This window comes from Pseudophryne corroboree, chromosome 2 (assembly GCF_028390025.1).
Source record: "Pseudophryne corroboree isolate aPseCor3 chromosome 2, aPseCor3.hap2, whole genome shotgun sequence".
NCBI lineage: Eukaryota > Metazoa > Chordata > Amphibia > Anura > Myobatrachidae > Pseudophryne > Pseudophryne corroboree.
In genome coordinates, this window is record NC_086445.1 from 688,004,905 (window position 1) to 688,011,951 (window position 7,047).

The 7,047-nt window shown below is 39.2% G+C and overlaps 1 long non-coding RNA gene across 1 annotated transcript; it reads right to left on the minus strand.

The window, feature by feature from the left end:
* Positions 1 to 680: 680 nt before the first annotated feature.
* On the minus strand, positions 681 to 6,391 carry LOC135051087 (uncharacterized). The gene is made up of 4 exons (XR_010242029.1): positions 6,073 to 6,391; positions 5,154 to 5,258; positions 3,891 to 3,995; positions 681 to 779 (listed from the first exon to the last, which is right to left on the minus strand). It is a non-coding gene; the product is annotated as an uncharacterized LOC135051087 (long non-coding RNA).
* Positions 6,392 to 7,047: the final 656 nt, after the last annotated feature.

Genomic DNA, 7,047 nt, shown 5'->3' on the forward strand with positions numbered 1-7,047 from the left:
CCTGCCGCACTGTATTTAATGGGGACACTTGCCTGCCGCACTGTATTTAATGGGGACACTTGCCTGCCGCACTGTATTTAATGGGGACATCTGCTTGTGTACTGTGTAAAAAGGGGACACCTGCCTGCCGTACTGTGTAAAATGGGGACGTGCTTGCCGCACTGTGTAAAATGGGGACACCTGCCTGCGTACTGTGTAAAATGGGGACACTTGTCTGCGTACTGTGTAAAATGGGGACACCTGCCTGCGTAATGTGTAAAATGGGGACACCTGCCTGCGTACTGTGTAAAATGGGGACACCTGTCTGCGTACTGTGTAAAATGGGGACACCTGCCTGCGTACTGTGTAAAAAGGGGACACCTCCCTGCGTAATGTATAAAATGGGGACACCTGCCTGCATAATGTGTAAAATGGGGACACCTGCCTGCCATACTGTGTAAAATGGGGACACTTGCCTGCCGTACTGTATAAAATGGGGACTTTAGATTTTTTTATTTTTCCCTGTGGTGGCCGTGATGATATCAGATGAGGCCACACCCACTTTAATGAGCCCACGCCCATTTTAATGAGGGGGGGGGGGGCGCATTTTGAAATCTCGCACTGGGAGCCAAATTGGCTAGAAACAGCCCTGATACAAATGTTATATTTAAAGCTGCTGGCAAGTCACTACCAACCTTGTCTACTGTCGGTGGTGGTTATGGGAGAAGAGGAAGATGTTGCACTTGGTCTGTCACTAGTCTGCCCTCTACTGGACATCCTGGAGTGCAGTACTGTAGTGTCTGCATAGAATAGATTTTATATAACTGTGAGCGTTCATACACTGCTGATGTAATTGCTTTGTATATGAAATTTGCAATAACCTCTCTTGTCCAGTCGCACTACAATGCATTAAATAAGTGTTGGAGCCATGTTGGAGACCAGAGTACTATCAATGAAGTTCCCAATCTGTGTCTAGCCAATTCTGCGTGTTATTCCCTTACAAAAGGGGTCTAGCTCAGAGGGAGAGTGCCAGTGCTTCATGTTACCTCTTTGTGAAAGGTTCTCCAGCTCTGTGCTCTCAGGTTACTTCTGGTTCCCTGGTCCTGGTTGCTCTCATCCATCGGTTACCTAAACGCTGCTGCAGTCCTGCTGTCTAAGTTAGTTGCCACTCGTGGAAGCGCTCATGAGGTCCCAGGTCGTAGAGGAGCTCCAGGTGCTAACGGCAGTTTCCGCAGACATCTTCATTTCTTCAAAGTCCAAGTTCTTCAGCCTCGTCTTTCAATCACAAACCACAGTCCTCATTTCTTCAAAGTCCATGTTCTTCAGCCTCGTCTTTCAATCACAAACCACAGTCCTCATTTCTTCAAAGTCCAAGTTCTTCAGCCTCGTCTTTCAATTACAAACCACAGTCTTAATTTCTTCAAAGTCCAAGTTCTTCGGCCTTGTCTTTTAATCATAAAACACAGTCTTCAGTTCTTTTTTATCGGAGTTCTTCAGCTTCACTCTTCAAGTCATTTAACCATAGACTCTAATTCTTCCAGTTTCTTCAATTGCTCCAATATTCGTGTACAGCCTGATTATTCTTTAAAACTACAGTTATCTTTCTACGAAGTCCTCCTTTTCTTTATGCCCTCTGGCCAACGTTAACACTTAGTTAGGCTTCCACCCCATGAGGAGGAATTACATTCATCCACCTTGTTTACTCTCCTCACAGGTAGCTGTCCGTTCAGCCAAAACTCGGTTGTCGGACGGAAACCCCAACTTATGCCGAGCGTGACACAATAACCTCCCTTGCCCAGTCACACTACACTGAGGAAAAGTAATGTTATTGTCACTGAGGATGAAAGAACTAATTGTTTCAATGAGTACATCATACTGTATGTAATCAACACACCCCAAAATAAAATTCTAGAACAGTTTCTTAAAGTGGTCCTCAAGCACACTAACAGTCCAGGTTTAAAGTTATTCCATGCTTGGCCACAGGTGACTCAATTAGCATCTCAGTCAATTTGCTTTAATCATCTGTGCAGAGCCATGGCTATACGTAAAACCTGGATCATTGTGGTTCCTTGAGGACTGCATTTGAGTACCTCTATTCAAGAAGATTCTCATTCACTGATGAGGCAACATTTTCTTTTCCATATATATTTGAGCAACACTTCTCTAGCAATTTACAATTTGTACATACAGTTAAAAACTGAAAGCCAAAAACTGGCTTTACTGAGCATGCTCAGGAGAGCAGCCACATGTACACCAGGTTCCCCTTAATGCCCAGCTTTACTTATGACACTGAAATTCTGACTGTATTGTAGATATATCACTGTGATGCTCTCTCTATTGCTATAAGGTTAAACTAGTCAGACACATATTGTTTCTGGAAACAGTTTAATAAATTGGTTAGGAAGTTATCCAGCTATCATTACCATCACTCTGGATCTATCCTACATAGTCACATTTTACAGATAGCGTTCAGGTTTCAGTCATCTTAAAACCAGTCTTTATGCCACAAGTCAGTCCTTAATTAAACAGAAATAACTACAAATAACTGAGCAAGTTTAAACAAATAAGTTGAGGTCAAAAGTTTTTGTAAAAATCTGCAAGAACATTAAAATCCTATATAAATAAATATAAAATGAATTTATTTTTATATAATGAATATAAGCAATTTTTTTGAAGCTGCTGGTAAGTCACTACCAACCTTGTATACTACCGGTGGTGATTAGAGAAGAAAAGGATGTTTTACTTGGTCTGTCACTAGTCTGCCCTCTATTGGACATCCTGGAGTGTAGTCCTGTAGTGTTGTCTGCATTGAATATATTTTATATAACTATGAGCTTCCATACACTGCTGATGTTATTGCTTTATATATGACATTTCCAATACCCTCCCTAGCCCAGTCACACTACACTGAAGAAAAGTAATGTTATTGTCACTAAGGATGAAAGAACTACTGTAATTGTTTCAACGAGTATATCATACTGTATGTAATCAACACACCCCAAACTAATATTCTAGAGCAGTTTCTTAAAGTGGTCCTCAAGCACACTAACAGTCCAGGTTTAAAGTTATTCCATGCTTGTCCACAGGTGACTCAGTTAGCATCTCAGTCAATTTGCTTTAATCATCTGTGCAGAGCCATGGCTATACGTAAAACCTGGATTGCTGTGGTTCCTTGAGGACTGCATTTGAGAACCTATATTCAAGAAGATTCTCATCCACTGATGAGGCAACATTTTATTTTCTGTATTCATCTGAGCAACACTTCTACAACAATTTACAATTTGTACATTCAGTTCAAAATCTGAAAGCCAATAATTGGCTTTACTGAGCATGCTCAGGGAAGCAGCCACATGTACCACCAGGTTCCCCTTAATGCCCAGCTTTACTTATGACACTGAAATGCTTACTGTATTGTAGATATATCACTGTGATGCTCTCTCTATTGCTATAAGGTTAAACTAGTCAGACACAATTGGTGGAATTCAAATGTTTGAGAAGTAGGTTGGGTGTTTGTTTTTTCCTGTCTATTAGATAGGAAAAAACTGACTCCCAACTCACTTTTCAAACATTTGAATCTCCCCCATATTGTTTCTGGAAACAATTAGATGAATTGGTTGGGAATTTTTCTACTAGGGTTACCATCACTCTGGATGTATCCCAGATAGTCACATTTTGCAATTAGTGTTCATGTTTTAGTGATCTTAAAATCAGTCTTTATGCCACAAGTCAGTCCTGAATTAAAGAGGAATAATTACAAATAACTGCACAAATTTCAACAAATCAATGGAAAAAAAACAGATATTTGTAAGAATTTGTAAAAACATAAACTCCTATATATATAAATAGTAAATTATATTTATAAATATGAATACAAATGTTATGTTTAAAGCTGCTGGCAAGTCACTACCAACCTTGTATACTGCCGGTGGTAATTAGAGAAGAGAAGGATGTTTTACTTGGTCTGTCACAAGTCTGCCCTCTATTGGACATCCTGGAGTGCAGTCCTGTAGTGTTGTCTGCATTGAATACATTTTATATAACTATGAGCTTCCATACACTGCTGATGTTATTGCTTTATATATGACATTTCCAATAACCTCCCTTGCCCAGCCACACTACACTGAGGTAAAGTAATGTTATTGTCACTGAGGATGAAAGAACTAATTGTTTCAACGAGTACATCATACTGTATGTAATCAACACACCCCAAACTAATATTCTAGAGCAGTTTCTTAAAATGGTCCTCAAGCACCCTAACAGTCCAGGTTTAAAGTTATTCCATGCTTGGCCACAGGTGACTCAATTAGCATCTCAGTCAATTTGCTTTAACCATCTGTGCAGAGCCATGGCTATACTTAAAACCTGGATTGCTGTGGTTCCTTGAGGACTGCATTTGAGAACCTCTATTCAAGAAGATTCTCATCCACTGATAAGGCAACATTTTTTTTTCTGTATACATCTGAGCAACACTTCTACAGCAATTTACAATTTGTACATTCAGTTCAAAAACTGAAAGCCAAAAATTGGCTTTACTGAGCATGCTCAGGATAGCAGAAACATGTTCCACCAGGTTCCCCTAAATGCCCAGCTTTACTTATGACACTGAAATGCTGACTGTATTGTAGATATGTCATGGTGATGCTCACTCTATTTCTATAAGGTTAAACTAGTCAGACACATATTGTTTCTGGAACCAGTTAGATGAATTGGTTGGGAATGTTTCTACTAGGGCAGTGATGGCTAACCTTGACACTCCAGCTGTTGTTGAACTACATATCCCAGCATGCCCTGCTACAGCTTTGTTATTTGGCCATGCTAAAACTGATGCAGGGCATGCTGGGATGTGGAGTTCAACAACAGCTGGAGTGTCAAGGTTAGCCATCACTGTACTAGGGTTACCATCAATCTGGATGTATCCCAGATAGTCACATTTTGCAATTAGTGTTAATGTTTCAGTGATCTTAAAATCAGTCATTATGCCACAAGTCAGTCCTGAATTAAAGAGGAATAATTACAAATAACTTCATTAATTTCAACAAATCAATGGAAAAAAACAGATATTTGTAAGAATTTGTAAAAACATAAACTCCTATATATATATATAAATAGTTTATTATATTTATAAATATGAATACAAATGTTATGTTTAAAGCTGCTGGCAAGTCACTACCAACCTTGTCTACTGTCGGTGGTGGTTATGGGAGAAGAGGAAGATGTTGCACTTGGTCTGTCACTAGTCTGCCCTCTACTGGACATCCTGGAGTGCAGTACTGTAGTGTCTGCGTAGAATAGATTTTATATAACTGTGAGCGTTCATACACTGCTGATGTAATTGCTTTGTATATGAAATTTGCAATAACCTCTCTTGTCTAGTCGCACTACAATGCATTAAATAAATGTTCTCAATGAGGGTGGAAGAACTAATTGTTTCAACAAGGACATAATATGCAATTATCACTCCCCAAAATAATATTCTAGAAAATTCTCATCTGTTTCTGAGGCGACATTGTCTTTTCTGTATGCTTTTTAGCCACACATGTACAGTGATTTACAATATGGGCAATTAGTTCTAGAACTGAAAGTGCAAAATTGGCTTTACTAAGCATGATCAGGAAGCAGAGTAGGAACTCCAGAGCTGACAAATGTGTTACACCAGCTCTCCCCTACTGCCCAGCTTGCTATAGATATGACACTGAAATGCTGATGGTATTTTAGACATACAACTGTGAGGCTCTTTGTATCGGTACAAGATTCAAATAATCAGACACATTTTGATTCTGGAACCAGTGTAATAAATTGGTTGGGAACTTATCCAGCTATCAATACCATCACTCTGTATCTATCTCACATTTAACAGTTAGCGTTCAGGTTTCAGTCATCTTAATACCAGACTTTATGCCACAAGTCAGTCCTTAATTAAACAGAAATAACTACAAATAACTGAACAAGTTTAAACAAATAAATGGAGGTCAAAAATTTTTGTAAAAATTTGCAAGAACATTAAAATTCTATATAAGTGAATATAAAATGAATTTATTTTTATATAATGAATATAAGCAATATGTTTGAAGCTGCTGGTAAGTCACTGCCAACCTTGTATACTGCCGGTGGTGATTAGAGAAGAGAAGGATGTTGTACTTGGTCTGTCACTAGTCTGCCCTCTATTGGACATCCTGGAGTACAGTCTTGTAGTGTTGTCTGCATTGAATACATTTTATATAACTATAAGCATCCTTACACTGCTGATGTTATTGCTTTATATATGACATTTCCAATAACCTCCCTAGCCCAGTCACACTACACTGAGGAAAAGTAATGTTATTGTCACTGAGGATGAAAGTACTAATTGTTTCAACGAGTATATCATAATGTATGTAATCAACACACCCCAAACTAATATTCTAGAGCAGTTTCTTAAAATGGTCCTCACGCACCCTAACAATCCAGGTTTAAAGATATTCCATGCTTGTCCACAGGTGACTCAGTTAGCATCTCAGTCAATTTGATTTAACCATCTGTGCAGAGCCATGGCTATACATAAAACCTGGATCATTGTGATGCCTTGAGGACTGTGTTTGTAAACCTCTATTCAAGAAGATTCTCATCCGCTCCTGAGGCAACATTTTCTTTTCTGTATACATTTAAGTCACATTTCTACAGTAATTTACCATTTGTATCATACTTGCCTACCTGACCCTCTCCATGAGGGAGAAAATGCTCTGTTCCTGGACTTTCCTGGTAATGTATGATTGCCATCACATGTGATGAACTAGTTAATTGATAAGAAAGGTGTTTCACCACAGGTGATGGCAATCATACATTACCAGGAAAGTCCAGGAACAGAGCATTTTCTCCCTCATGGAGAGGGTCAGGTAGGCAAGAATGATTTGTACATTTAGTTAACTGAAAGCCAAAAATTGGCTTTACTGAGCATGCTCAGGAAAGCTAAGTAAGGACCTCCAGAGCAGCCACATATGCCACCAGGTTCCCCTAATGCCCAGCTTTACTTATGACACTGAAATGCTGACTGTATTGTAGATATGCCACTACTGTATGATGCTCTCTCTA